Raw genomic sequence first — 14785 nt, forward strand, 5'->3', positions numbered from 1 at the left:
CGTTTATAAGAACTAGTTATTCTGTAGAAAAATGGATCCAAAGAAAACTGCTCTCAGTGAGGTCTGTTGATTGTCCATACTAACTGTGGCTTTGTTACTGGCATTGTTGGATTTCTAATATATTTTTTCTCAATGCTGTCAGCACCTCGTACAAAATCTTCTGGCAGATATCTCACAACCAAAGCAAGTAAATGTTGTGGTCATTTGGTTAAACCCACCCTATATACAGTATTTGCTTTGATTTTTTCCCCCTATACAACCCCCTTCTCAGATGTCAAATGCCATTGCTATTATTGAACACAAACAACCATACAAAATCGGTTTCACATTGCCACATTTTGAGAAACAGTTTGATCAAAGAATAAGTAAAAATAAAAGAGTTAAAGTCTGAGCAACCTTCCATGCCAACTGTGGTACTGCATAGTTACTATTCTCTTTCCTATGGTATTACGATTGATATCAACAAAGCACTGAAATTTGATACCCAACAGTATCAACTTCATCATCTTAGATGCCTTTTAAGCCAAAGCTTAAGTCATACTAATATAAAGTCACAGGGGGATACAGTCAAGCTGTGTCCCTACCTGCATATGTTCATAAATATATATATTATATAAACAGCAAAAAAGATTTCTGGCTGGAACACTCGTAGGCTGTCTGGCAGTTCTAACTTTGTTACTGCTTTTTTGGTTCACAGACACTATTTTTCAGAAAGCCACTAACAGAGCCCCTATCCCTCAGCACCCAAATCCTGCAATCCCTCAAACTCTCTCAGCCTTTTGCCAATTAGGAGCACTGCACATTCAGTTTCCAACTGTTCCCCTGCAGATTTCCCAGCTGTAAACGGTAGTTATAGCCAATATGGCCACATGATGGGGGTGAGCAGTTAATCCCCGACTGCAGATACAAAAACACACCTCCACAGTCTAATCAGCATGGGCAGTTTTCACCTTTGATTACATTTCTCTGTCATTTTTCTGCTGTGTGTAATATCCTGGCAAAATGCTGCCACATTGTTCGCCTATTCACAGTCTTAGGGGTCAAGGTCTAGACAAACATATCAGCACAATCTGTGTGGAAGGCTGAATTGGAATTGGCCTGCATAGTACATGCATATACATGAAGCAGAGACTTAGTTAAAACAAAGCAGCAAGCTCTGGCATTTAGCTGTGTTACATTTTAGTTCTTTTCCCTGTGACAAAGCTGATGTAATCTGGGCGTCCTGTCATAAACACTGCAGGGATGTATTTTGTGCTGTCTTCTTTATTACTTGTATTGTTATAAATGGCTCTTTGGGTCCTCTCAGTCAGCAGGATTAGAGTCCAGGATTAAGATTCTGCACAGTGAGCGAGTGGGTGTGCAGAGAGCGAGGCGAGTTATTGGAATTGCCATCATTATCCTCTGGATATCTCATCATGAAGTTCTCACCTCAGTGCTCCTTCAGCTGCACTGTACATTGCACTTGCTGAATGCACACAGCTGCAGAACATGTACAGATGTTCCAGAAGTTCAATTTTTTTGCCGAACTACTGGTTCACTTTTTTATCTCTCATTTTCTTCTTCAGTCATTTCTTATTATTATCTAAAACTTTAAAAGCTTTATATGATGATGCAGGTTAAATGCATGAGCCAGGATGAGTACATCCTACCATACTACAATCACACCCATATGGCAAGATACGGTCTGTATAGTGCATTACCTGTTATATGTTTTGTATGTAATAAAGTAAAGTAGTGGTTCTCAACCTGTGGGTCAGGATGCTCATTAAGAGTAACAAGACATTCCCTTTTGTCTTACTGTTAAACTATTTATAGTTTCACTTTTCAGACCTTAAAACATTACTGAAATGAATCATTCGAGAGAGGAATATTACTGTTGAGCAAGCCATAGATGTGCAACCTATGACAGGGATTGCACGTAGGCGTTTTACATTGTATTACATGGTCACATACAGAGATGGGAACTCAGCACTCTCACAGGCAAAATAATACAAATCTGCTGTTAGTCTGACAATACCTGGCCATAGTCAGGCGGATGTTGTTTTTGATTGTTTTCAGCATAGCTACAGTTTTGTGTTTGATAGCAGAACCTATTTCAGATGTTAACAACATAACTGGTAAGTGCCAAGTGCTGTCAGTCTTTCAGAACATTCAACAATTCAATTCAATCAGAAGTTTGATATAGACAAAGTTTCCTCACTGACAGATATATTAGGCAGATATAATTCAGTATAGCCACATGTTCAGAAACTAATAATATAGCACCTATGTGTATTGGTATTAAATGCATTAGTTCATATACCTTCTTGAAGGGTCTTTTGAAAGTCAATCAAATATTTAACTGAAGCAAGTGAGACTTAACATAACTATTTGTGTGGTTAAATATTTCTACAGCTAAGTGATAAAATATGCATTATGTGTTTTTGGTCAGTGGTTAATGGGTAGTAAATTTCCTAAACTGGTATGATTAATAATCAACTTTTTGAATGTAATAAACATCAGTTACTTGCTCTAAATGTGATAAAAATTCAAGAGTGATTTCTTTTTTCTAATTATACTATTTCTACAGCAGTATCACCCAGCAAAGTACCTCAAGTATTGTCTGGTATTTGATATATATGGTGTTATCACTTTTGAGGACCTTTGAGTAGCTGGACGGTGTAGTTGAATGAGGGTGTGTGTATGTGTGCTCACTTACCACAGCGCACTTTCATAAGATGCCCCATTGCCCCCAGGATGCTCTTTGTTCACTCAACAATAAAATGTATGGTATTGGAAGCGATGGAGTGGCATTTCAGGCAGCACGAAAATGACGACCTTTGCCTTCCACAAGAAGCCTCGATGATAAAAGAGAAAGTGAAAGAGGAGTTTTAGCCTGGAGAGTAGAATTAGGCGGTGAGCTGCACCTTTTGTTCATTGCTGAGTCTTTGTATGATGACAAACAAATCCAGATTGACTTGTCTTTTAGTCCAGACCTTGGGCAGTTACTTTTAATGATAGAAAAGTGTAATGATCCCCAGAACTCCAGAGGAGTAGAGAGTGCTGAGTGACACACAAATTCTCATTCTCTCTCCGCTCTGGCACATACACCGTCTTTCTCTCTTTAGCTTTCTTCCTCTGCAAAATCTGGCGAGGCAGCTGCTGTCTGAAAACAACGAGTACAGCACATCTCATCACCACACCAACAATTACGGTTCTATTTCAAGCTTATCTTTGCCTGGGTGTGCGTGTGGTTGAATTAATAATATGATCCTTCTCTGTCAATCTGTCAGTCACTTAAACGCCTTACAGAAAGGGAAACGGAGAAACAGCAAGTCAGAGATTTCACTGATTGCCGTCTTCTGCTCTCCGATGGACTGCATTAACAAGCACTTTGTAGTTTGACTCCTATCTGCCGCCATTGAGGAAGATGACGGTGATAGCCCATATTTCTTTCATCATTCCCTGACGTCTGGGAGGATTAATGGAAAAGCCACAGACTATGGCACTCGACAGCCATCTTGGGTTAAGGATGACTCAGTCCTTTTTGCTCATTGTAGACTCATTAAACATCAAAAGGAATGGCTGATAAGCTCTGTAGTTGCAATAATGCACAGAATTTGTTATGCAGTGTTGAGTAAACAGTATTTAAAGCGGCCCTTAGTGTGGAGCCTGTTTCAGGTTCTTTCCCCCTTAGAGTGTCTGCTTGCGTGTTTCCCGGCGCACGTTGTGAGATACTTGTGTTTATGGTGCCTTGGTGTGACATTTTAAAGGGAAAAACAGACTGTGCCATTAGGTCTGAGGAAATTTTAAGTGCTGGTGGGAGATTAGGAACCACACTTTTGTCTCATGTTCCTGACTGACTGAGCATGTTGGTTTGCTTCCACCTCATTTCAGTGGCTAATACATTCCCTCTCTCACTGTTTTCTCTGCTCTCAATAATTGAATACGTCTGGACGAGTTCTTGCTCCACAAAAAACATGACTTCACTTTTATGGAGACATGATTTGACAACAAGCTAGGGATTAGACGGACCCTCCCACAAGCCGAACAAGAACAACACAGCTCACTTGAGTCACACTTGTTTTTTAGATATAACTTGAAAAGTCATTTCTCTCTAGCAGAAACTGTGTTTACATGCATTTGTGCCAAATGTAGTTTTGCATGTGAAACAGGTACGAGAGGAGAGCAGGGGAGGAATAAGAAATGCATGAATACACCAGTGGATACTAAACTGAGGGGGAATAGAGCCAGATTGGAACAAAAGCTGAATAAATCTAAATCATTTGGGAGCAATAAAAAAATGCTAAGAATACTCTGATGCTAGGAGGGTTGTCAAGGCTCAGTTTAGCGAGATTATTCAGCAATCAAAACAACTATTAAGTACAAAATTGACAGATTGTTGACAGTTTAAAAAAACTACTAATGATGCTTATTTATCAAACATGTCGATCAAATCCAAACTGTGAAAAAGCTCTAAGGGTGGGAAAGGCTTTTTCTTTTTTTTTTGGAGTCTAAAACCTCTGGCTGTGGCAACGTTTTACTTGGCAATGTCAGTCTATCAGTCCACCACTTTGGTCCAGACTGTACTATCTCAACATCTATTGGATGGATTACCAAGAAATTTTGTACAGACATTCATGTTCCCCAGAGAATGAATACTACTGACTTCGGACTTTCCCTCCAGTGTGTTAGACCATGAGTTTTTTTTCTGAAATGTCTCCGTTGTTGTACAATTAGTAAATGTCAACATACTAACACCCTAAAGTAAGATGTTGAACATGCCAAACATTATATCTACTGAACATCAGCATGCCGTTCTTGGACCTAAATGCTCAGAGGACAGACAGAATGGCTGTCGACTGGCTGAGTCTAAAATCACTTTTTACTACACAGTGCACTATACTGTATTTACCTTCTGCCCTTTTATTTGAGTCTTTGAACTCTGAATGTGAAATTCATGCATTATATATAGTGAATTCGAAATTTTCCACTGTAGAATGAAAAAAGTACTTTGTGCTAACAATCCCACAGTGCAATGTGTCCCCTTTGATATGAAAATTAAGTTAAACTGAAACTATAAAATATGTATGTTATGCATTTTTATGTTCTTGATCATGTCATTTGGTTTCTTTTGTTTCACTTTTTCTAAATATTGTCACAAGCTGATAAAAATTCAGTTGATTCACTTTATTTTACAGCACACTAATAAATCATAATAAACCATACTTTGTATCAAATCAGGTCAAAACTAAAATGATGTTCTTTATTAGACACAGTTATACTCTAATTACACTCCATATACCCAAATTATGCTATAATTTGAAACTGCATATCATGTCATATTACATCCAAAATATACTAGACACTATTATACCATTTTATACTCTATATATAAACCAAATAGGAGATTCTAATGCATAATTAGATACCATTTTACAAAATCACAGTCTAAATAGAAATCAAATACAATTCCAAATCAGATCCAAAATGAGTTATAGTACTATTCTACCCCTATTATCAAATTATACTATAATTTGACACCAAATTTAATGCTACCAACATGGACCTAATAGCTTCATTATACAACACAAGCTGTAGTTAGATGAATATAATGCCATATTATATTGGGCATAGCCTTTATTATAGACAACTCAGTGTGACAACTTAGAGTGCTCAGAGTACAATACATTAATTTGGCCTTTATCTAACATTGTTTAACTTTTTTACAGGGTCATTTGTTGCTTATTAGAAGAAAATTGTATGGTATAAACTAAAGTTAAATCACATCTGGTCACATCTAGTTGCTACTTTAGACATCCCTCGTAGCCTAGATCTTCTCTGGAGTCTCGCAGAGTTTGTATGTAGTAATACATAGCCTAATACATGCTTCCTTGATGCTTGACTCCCATGCCATCAGACCATTTAATGCCACGATACTATCCAACCCCAGTGACGATGGACGCTGCCAAGAAATTTCATCTTTATTTCCCACTATGAAACCCTTATAAGACTTTCTTAGAGGGTAATTTGTGACACATTACAACAGAACAGTAAACTAAAGTGAAATTACATGTCTCCACTGTAGTCTAGTAGTGAATGCTGCAGGCTACTTAGACATCAGACCATTTAATGCTGTGTCACTGTTTTACTTCAGTAATATTATGGAAGCTGCCAACATTGCATCTTTATTTCCAACTGTTAGACCCTTATTAGACTTTCTTAGTGGGTAATTTGTGGCAAATAACAAAGGAACCGTACAGTAAACTGAAGCAAAATCACATATCTAACCCTTACCCAAAATGCATATTAAAGCTGTTCTGGTAGAACGACGGGTCGCCGTTGCTAGATCTCTACTGTTTGTGTTTGAAGTTCGTCTGAGTCTGGTGTTTCACAGCGGGACACAGGGCTGTTCCACCTCATTGCTCGCCTGTGAACAAGCAAATAATGTGCATTGATTTATGACTTAATAGTCACAAAATATTTTAATTGAGCAGTATAATGTATGACTCATGCTAAGCTAATTGTAATAGTAAATTGAAATCTGTCTGTGTCATGCACAAACTTATCTCTTCCTGTTCTCCTTCTCCCACGGTGTTTGGGGAAAAAGAATTCCCCGGGGGCTTGCACATCTATTGATAGTTCTGGTAGGGTAACAACAAGCGGAAAGTCGGTAGAGGGGAATTTACACACCCAAAAATAAATCTAATACATATCTTACATCAATAAATACATTCAAACAGTACAACTGAACTCATGCATTATTCGCCGTAAAACAGGAAGCTGTTTTTGTGGCACTAGGGATGCTTGAAAACTCATGAAACTTGGCACATGCATCAGAAAGGGGGTATTTAGTTGTCTAGTTTGGGTCTTGGCTTAAGGGTGGGGAAAAAAGGACACGATAGTGCCCCCTAAAAAATATCAACTTAGTAGCCCTTAAGGTACATTTCACCCACATGTACAACATTTGGTAGGCAGATGTGACATCTCCAGACTTAAAATGCCTCTTGGAGCCATACCCAACAGGAAGTCAGCCGTTTTTAATTTATTGTACAATTTTTGCACAGTTATTGCCAATTGCAGGTATTTTCCCTTAACAATTTCCTCTTAGACCAGAGTGACTTCAAATGTAGTCGGTGTCATCTAAATACCATTTAGACATATTTTGATGTTTGAAACAGGAATGCACATTGTCCAATTTGGCCCACATTTCTCATGTTTGATAAGACCTTGAATGTATGTCCATGTCAATATTGAGTCATAGTCATAGTGCCACCTGCTGACAACAGGAAGTCAGCCTTGTGTGACAAACATCATCCGATTTACATTATATTTACATGGTGTGGTCTAGACATAATATACAGCAACAATACAACTGTAATTAGTGGGTGTTTTTTAGGAACTGATAATTAACTCTTTCATGCAACATCCGATAAGAGTCCAGACTTGAAGCCATCTACATGCCTGCATTAAAAGCCCTTCTACTGTGCTGTCTAATCCTGTGTTGTCTAATTAAACTATCATAGGCCCATGTTGCTAGCATTAAATGTGGTGGCTAATTACGGCATAATTTGGTAGTATGGGTAGAATAGCATCTAATTGTAGCATATTTTAGGTCTAATACAGCATTAAATACAGTTTCTAATTATAGTATTTAGGTGTATGGTGTGTAATTATGGTATGGCTGTGTTTCTTTACTGTCTAATAAAGAACATATTATTTCTAGTTTTGGTCTCATTTGATACAAAGTAAGGCTTATTTCGCCTTTCTTTGTGTACCGTAAGATAAGTGCAATGCTAACTTTCATGCACACACAGCCAGTGAGAGCGAAGTTAAGATTTTGCCATCAATGTGGTGCAAACTTTGGTTAGATGGATAAACGTTCTCTTATTATGAGGTTTTGAAGACATGTTTTCTAAGCCAGATGCTAAGTGAGGACCCACATGGGGTGTAATGTGGGTGTGTGTATGTGTATGTTTGTGTCTGTGTCTGTGAGTTAATTCTCCAGCTGTCTCATTCTGCACAAGCCACATTAAAGATAGAACAGAGGCATGGACCATAGACTGCTCATTAAAGAGAGAGTAGAAGAAGAAATGTGAAATGGAGAGCAGCCAGACTGTAGACAATTATGGGCAGCAAAAAACAGACAGCTAGAACTGGAGTCTAAAGATTTGAGAAATATGCAAAAAACGTGCAAAATGAAGCAGCAGCATGACTCAGCACCTGCAGGGCAATGCTCCTTCTTCTTGTTCTTTCCTCCTACTTCCTTTCTCTTTGCTCTTTGCTCTTGTCTATCTGATACCAGGGCTCCTTCGTCCTCCTCACATTATCACAGTGGCTCTGGCACTGCTGCTGTTCATGCTGCTGTTAATTCCCCCCCTCCACGCCCCCTCCAGTTCTGCTGAGCTGGGCTAATCTGGCCTTTACCTTACAGGAGGAAGGTCATCTTCCATCTCCTCTGTTGTGATGGACAGAGGGGAGGGAGTGGAGAGCAGAGGAGAGCATATGGTTAGTTAACTTTAATGCAGAGGCAGATGTCTCCCTGTGTACTTGTGAGATCAGTGGGCTGGAAATGTGTCATGCTATGATCATACGAGAGATTATTTGTAGTCTTTATTGTTGTGTGGGGGAAGGGGGCGGGGTGGGGTGTTGTGATTCTGACCTATGCACATGTGGTGTGTAATGTTAGTGGAAAGGGATTTAAGCATTTTCTCATCCTTTTTATGATGAAAAAACAGAATGAATACTCATTGCCTGCTAAAATAGAATATAATTGTGTATGCTATTTGGAGTCTGGGGTAGTATTGTAATTAAATGTGCAACAGTAACAAACACTTATGTCTACACACTATCCTCACACTGCCATTTTTTGTTTCTCTTTTTGGCAAAGACGCACATTCAGAAATAATTATACCGTGCCTTGGAATAGCCTAATTTGTTGAAGTCATGCCAACATCCCAAACACTAATCTAATCACCTTGCTGGAGTTTTTATTTTGTCTTGTTGTTTTTTCCCCCCTCCCTTTTAGTTCATCCTTTTAAGCTGCTTAGACCTCTGTCCCAGCGTAAGCACACTGTTAAAATGAGGTGAAATGAAGTGTATACAGAGAGGTTTGGGCACGTGAGACCACTGCCTATTTAACTTTGCATAGCTCTGTAGCAAGCCAGCCAAGCAGACAGACTGGAAAACATCCACACAGTGGTCCAGGCGAGCCACTCCCCTCCTCTAATGCAGAATCATCCAGCTGTAGTAACACCACACATTCCAGTTATATAAGTGAAGAGACTTCATCTGACGGTACTGCATGAGGTGTGAGATTATAAGACAGGCTTATGGTACACCACTCACACTCTGCTTCCCTCAGCAGAGTCACCAAGATGCCCCTTGATCCCATCTCACATACAGCTGTCTGAAAAATTGAGCAGAGGCCCTGCTGTAAACTTGCTGCTCAAAGGTGCCCTGAGGCAATTTTGTCCCCTAAAATGGCCACAGGAAGCTACAAGGTTAGGATAGGATGGAGGAGATGGAGGGGGGTAGTCTGTGTTGTCAGGCCTGGAGAGTGATGAGAGGAGCCAAACCAGAGGTCTTGCAGGTGTTGGTGCCTTAGCGGACACCGTTTGACCGAGTATCACAGGGGAAGAGGAGGTCCCTGATAAAGAAAGATGTTGGTGACCTGTCGTACATCACATGGTGGATGGGGAGGGAGGCCAGGATTGGGGGGCTACAGTAGCATCAGTGTTCCTGGGAGTATGGGTTAAGCAGAATTAGGGGAAGGGATAAAATCTCAGAATGTAGAGAATACAGGAAACAAGAAACATGCAGGGCAGTAGTGGCCATAAACACTAAAAATGTAGCTGCTGTGTAGGGTAATACTTTTCACTGCTCAGATTAAATGTACTTGTGTTATTTCACATTTCACATTTCTCTAGCTGTTGACAGAATCAAATATAAAACACACAGAGCAGTCGTCTCTCCCCCACCCGATAAACATAACCACAATATTCCACACAGCCTGGCAGTGTCATATTTATTAGGTATTCGCTTGTTTCAACCTTCTATGAAGCCAGTTGCGGGTAATATGGATATAATTCTCTACCATTTTATGTATACTTTTATATTACAATGGTGATATGTGGTATAACATAAAAGTCGAGGCACATCACCACATTGATGCAAAAATCATATAAAAATCCAATATTGCTACTAATAAGTCCTGCTTATTTGGAACTTTGATCTCAATGGTCAACACAGAGATATTAAAGGGAAGATTACTACTGTATGAACATAAGGAAAGTATCTCTGATGGGCAGACAAATTGACATTGTTTCACAGTATATAGTCATGTATCACCCACCGTTAATTAAAGCTATTTATATTAATTTTAAACACATTTCCCCACAGTTTGTCCTGGCACATTTGGATTATAGGGGAGTTTACAATACTGTTACATGGGTGTGTGGTTGCACAGTTGGTGAAGAAGTGCAACCATTGGAGGGTCAATTGGGGCTTAAGGGTTAATAAGTGGTGAGCCTGTATATAACTAGTTATTTCTAATTGTAATTAGCAAAGCAAAGTATTGCCTTTTTTATAAGGACATTTCAACAGCGCTGCTCCTCCACTTCTTGTTACACAGTAAAGTTCTTTAAAGCATACTGTCTGTTGCATTACAGCAACTGTCTCTGGAGGTCCCATGTGTATCTATTAGAGATAGGAGGGTGTTCAGTCTCATAAATGTGTTGCACAGGAAAAACAGACATTGCAGTCTTTTGCATACACATAGCATACATGTGTAGTCATGACTGTCCACCTGTCCCTGGGCAAAATGTGTGGAATTCCTCTTTCTTCTGTCTGTATGAGATGACCAAGTGCACTGAGAAAGGTGTCAGGGAACAGCTCCAGACCTGATGACATATTCCCTATTCAGAGGGTTGTTAATTAAGTGACAGTCAGACAACAGAGATAATGACCTCCCAGTGGACGTCCTACATGCCTAGGGAAGAATGTCTCAGAATGAAATGGCGCAATAGACACCAGGAGTTTGCTCACATTTAACTGTGTTTCAAAAAAGACCCATTAAGAATAAACAAAGAGTTTCTATTCATAGTCATGCCCCTATCAGAGGAATAGTTCAAACATTTTGAACAATTCTTCCTTGCTGAGATGAGAATATCGATACGACTGTCATAGTATACAGTATATAGACATATGTCTGCCAAAAGTGAGAGTGAAGCTACTGCCAGCAGCAGGTTAGCTTAGTTTAGCACAAAGACTGGAAAGAGGGGGAAACAGCAAGCTTGGCTCTGTCCAAAAGTAACAAAAGCTGACTTCCAACACCTCTATAGCTCACTAATTAACACATTTTATCTCACCTTTTAAATCTGCACAAAAAGTGTAAAAATGTCAGGTTGCTCTAATTTTACACCTGGTTCAAGTCTTTAAGAAATAAAAAATGGATTCAAATAAAAACATACCTGTAGAATAACAATTTAAAAAATTCCTGACATGCTTCCTGTGCTGCAACTCTCTTCAAAAAAGCAAAAATAGTGCATTTATCAAAATATGGAACTATTCCCTTAAGGCTTACTTTTCTTGGTTACTCACAGTACAATAGAAGTAGTTTTGTGTCATCGCTACTGCTAACGTGCAATCCATACACTTTTAATTGGCTGAGGCAAATTTAAACCTCTTCTAAGTGAGGTCTAACTTAATGATTACTGATGCTGAAATTAGGTGAGATAGAAAATGCTGAATCCCAAAAAAATACTTCACTAAAATGAAATTGAACATCACTAGCTGATGGTAATCCTGTACAGTTTAAAAGTGACAGTCTTACAGTCTTACATAATCATCTTCACAGGGAATGATTTTGTTGTAACATGTTGGATTCTGAAATTCACAGACCAAAGAGACAGATGCATTACATTTACTTGTGTGACAGCCAGAGTTGCGTCTTGAGCTTGAAGTGTTAATCAATTTTTTTGGCTTCTGAGTGAGGTGTTGGTCTAAGTGAGGATGTTAGCAGACTGTCGCTTTGTTATGGGTGCTGGGCACAGCCTCCATCGCTGCAAATATTTTTTCTAAGCCTCCAGTTTTTGAAAGGAGTGAGATTTTTTGGCATACTGCTGATGCAAGGTGAAATGGCAATGTGGTGCTGAATGATTCTCATGGGTTTCCTTGCTCTTTTCCGAGACATCCCCTTCGGCTTTCACTTCATGCAAAAATGACAAGGTAGCAGACATCAGAGGGGAGCAGAGGACCTTTTATATGAGTTGAGTGTAAAGCAACAGCTCAAACTGAAGGGGATCCATCTGTTTGATTAGACTACTCTCTTGCAGATTGGACAAAGCCTGAGAAAGACAGCTTATGATATAATGAAGGTTACAATGTTGTAACCATAGTTCTATAAGCAGAGTCGGAGCTACCTTCTGGTGTACTTTATGGTTAATACCCACCTCAAATCACACGCGCATTCACCCATTGAAATTCTCATGTATGTAATCGACCAATAAGGACGCACCTACCGATTACATGTGTCTCACTTACTATAAGAAGTAGCATCTCGGTGCATCCAAAAACCACTTCAGCAGATGCCTTCGGAGCAACAGGGTCCAATAGAACAAGGGTTACAATATTGCTTATTACAATAAGCTTTTTTTCTATCTCACACAGGCTCCACTTTCTACTGGAGGAGGGTATTACCTATAAAGTCCAGTAGAGGGTGGAGCCTGTGTGAGATAGAATTGTCAGGAAATGAATTATGGGCATTATTTTGACTGTAGAATAGTGGAATCAAATGCAAAATGATGACGTCTGTGATAATAAAAAAGAGAGAAAATAAGAGTAACTTTAAAGGAAGGAACTGTCTGGACCAAATTTTCTCTCAACTCAGTTATGAAAAGACAGTTGCTGTACTGTATGTTCATCTTCCTGGCTGGCTTTGGAGAAATGCACTACAAGTGAGTGGATTGCCAAAGGGACACAATAGAGCCCATTGAGCCCCCATCACAGAGAAATGAGGCTTGCTACAATAGCAGTGTTATCTGTAGGGAGGAGGAATGAGGAACTTCTCTGATGTGACAGCCTCACTAACAGTCTCTGACAGGACCTAGGAAGCCACAAAGACCGCACTGTAGCACTGTACTTGTACCGCAACAAACAGATCAGAGCAGTGTGTGTCTGTGTGCATTCTTTTTTTTTTCTTCTTTTATTTATCCAGTGAAGTGTGAATGAGCATGCTTGCACTACTGTCTTACAGTCAGTCGCATTCACACCTGGTAGCTTGACTGTAAAGCCACAAACACTGACTGCAGAGGACTGTTCGCCACTGACCGGTGAGGCATGATGTTGCGTGAGTGTGTTAGAAAAAAACAGAGATAAAAAAAGCTACTGTGAGAATATTCCACTCTTTCATCATGAAAGAGAGAGTTTCATCATCATCACAAATGCAAAGTTTTTAACCCACAGTTAAGGGTTCAATATGTGGAGCAATATTTGACGGGATTGGCTTGTGCTCAGAGACAGTTTGAGAACACGAAAAGATCAAAAACGTGTCAAGTTAAATTTATTTGTGAAGCCCCGAAATCACACACAAAGTCTCGAAGAGCTTTACATGCCCACAACATCAATGATTTTGACCGAGAGAGGCCAAGCTCTCAATGAAGATACATAAAAATATTAAAAACAAAAATAAATCTTAAAGAATGCAAAAAAATCTCAGGGAGGAAGTTCACAAGGAAAAAATGAGGTCATCAGGAAAAAGGCATCTAAATTATGTTTTAAAGGGTTAGGGTTAGTTTTAAGAACAGCCAGCATGGCAGGTGTTAATTTCTGACCCAGACTTTTAGTCCTACCCTCCTCCTCTCACGCGGTTTATGGTTTGGGATTTGCCAGTCTTGATTTGTGTACCTCTAATTTGAGGCTGAAATATCTGCATTCATGCGCAAAGTCAAACAAAGGCAGCAAAAAGGCCACACTCACCCATGTTTTCACTGGTCTTATCTGACAAAAAGCCTTGATGTTGTTGTGTTAGCAATAGGCTGTTGTCAACAGAAAATAATGTTGTGCAAAACACCCTGAACATCACTGGAAAACTATTTCACATTTGAAGATGGGGGTACTATTTAGTCCTATGTAATCTCTACAGCAACAAGTTGGTAATGTTACACATATCTTCTTTATTTATTGTGGGTTTAATGTCCAAAAAAGTGCATGTTGTTGCTTTATGACAAGGTTATTTTACCAATCTGAGGCTTTGTTGTTGTATCCCTCTATGGTCAGTACATGACTGGCCTTCAGTAAGCATATGGACGACATGTAGTTGTAATGGCCTTGTTTCCCTATAAATTCCTGTGTGTACAAGCTGAATTTGAACAAAAAGGATATTCTGGGACAGTTTTGAGATGGAGTTGCCAGATTGGGCCTTGGTTCCCCAGTCTCAGTCTGTTTGTGTGCTAGACCAGCTGTGATGCAGTCCTCTTTGGAGAGGCAGACGGTGCATGTGCAACCTTTTATTCCGAAAAGGCAGGCCCGTCGGGATGACGGCTCCTAAAACAGTGTCAGATGGCAGCGAGGCCTGAGGACGTGAGGGGCATTTTCATGTGAGTCAACAACGGCCTCCAAAAGTTGGAGCGTGAGTACGTTTAGAACATAAAATAATAGGATCACTGTCCTGTCACAATAATGGCCTGTGTTGGTTTCTGTAGCAAGAGGAGAAGGAAAAGAATATTTGAGGGTTGAGAAAGCTTGCTGAAATATTCCCAGTGCTCATCATTATTCTATCACCCCTCCATAGTCAAGCACATCACCC

General features: G+C 39.6%; 1 protein-coding gene across 1 annotated transcript in view; it reads left to right on the forward strand.

The window, feature by feature from the left end:
* Positions 1-14785, forward strand: part of LOC133977674 (membrane-associated guanylate kinase, WW and PDZ domain-containing protein 3) — a 121206-nt gene that overhangs the window by 62217 nt on the left and 44204 nt on the right. The window lies entirely within an intron of this gene.

This window comes from Scomber scombrus, chromosome 3 (genome assembly GCF_963691925.1).
Source record: "Scomber scombrus chromosome 3, fScoSco1.1, whole genome shotgun sequence".
Lineage (NCBI taxonomy): Eukaryota > Metazoa > Chordata > Actinopteri > Scombriformes > Scombridae > Scomber > Scomber scombrus.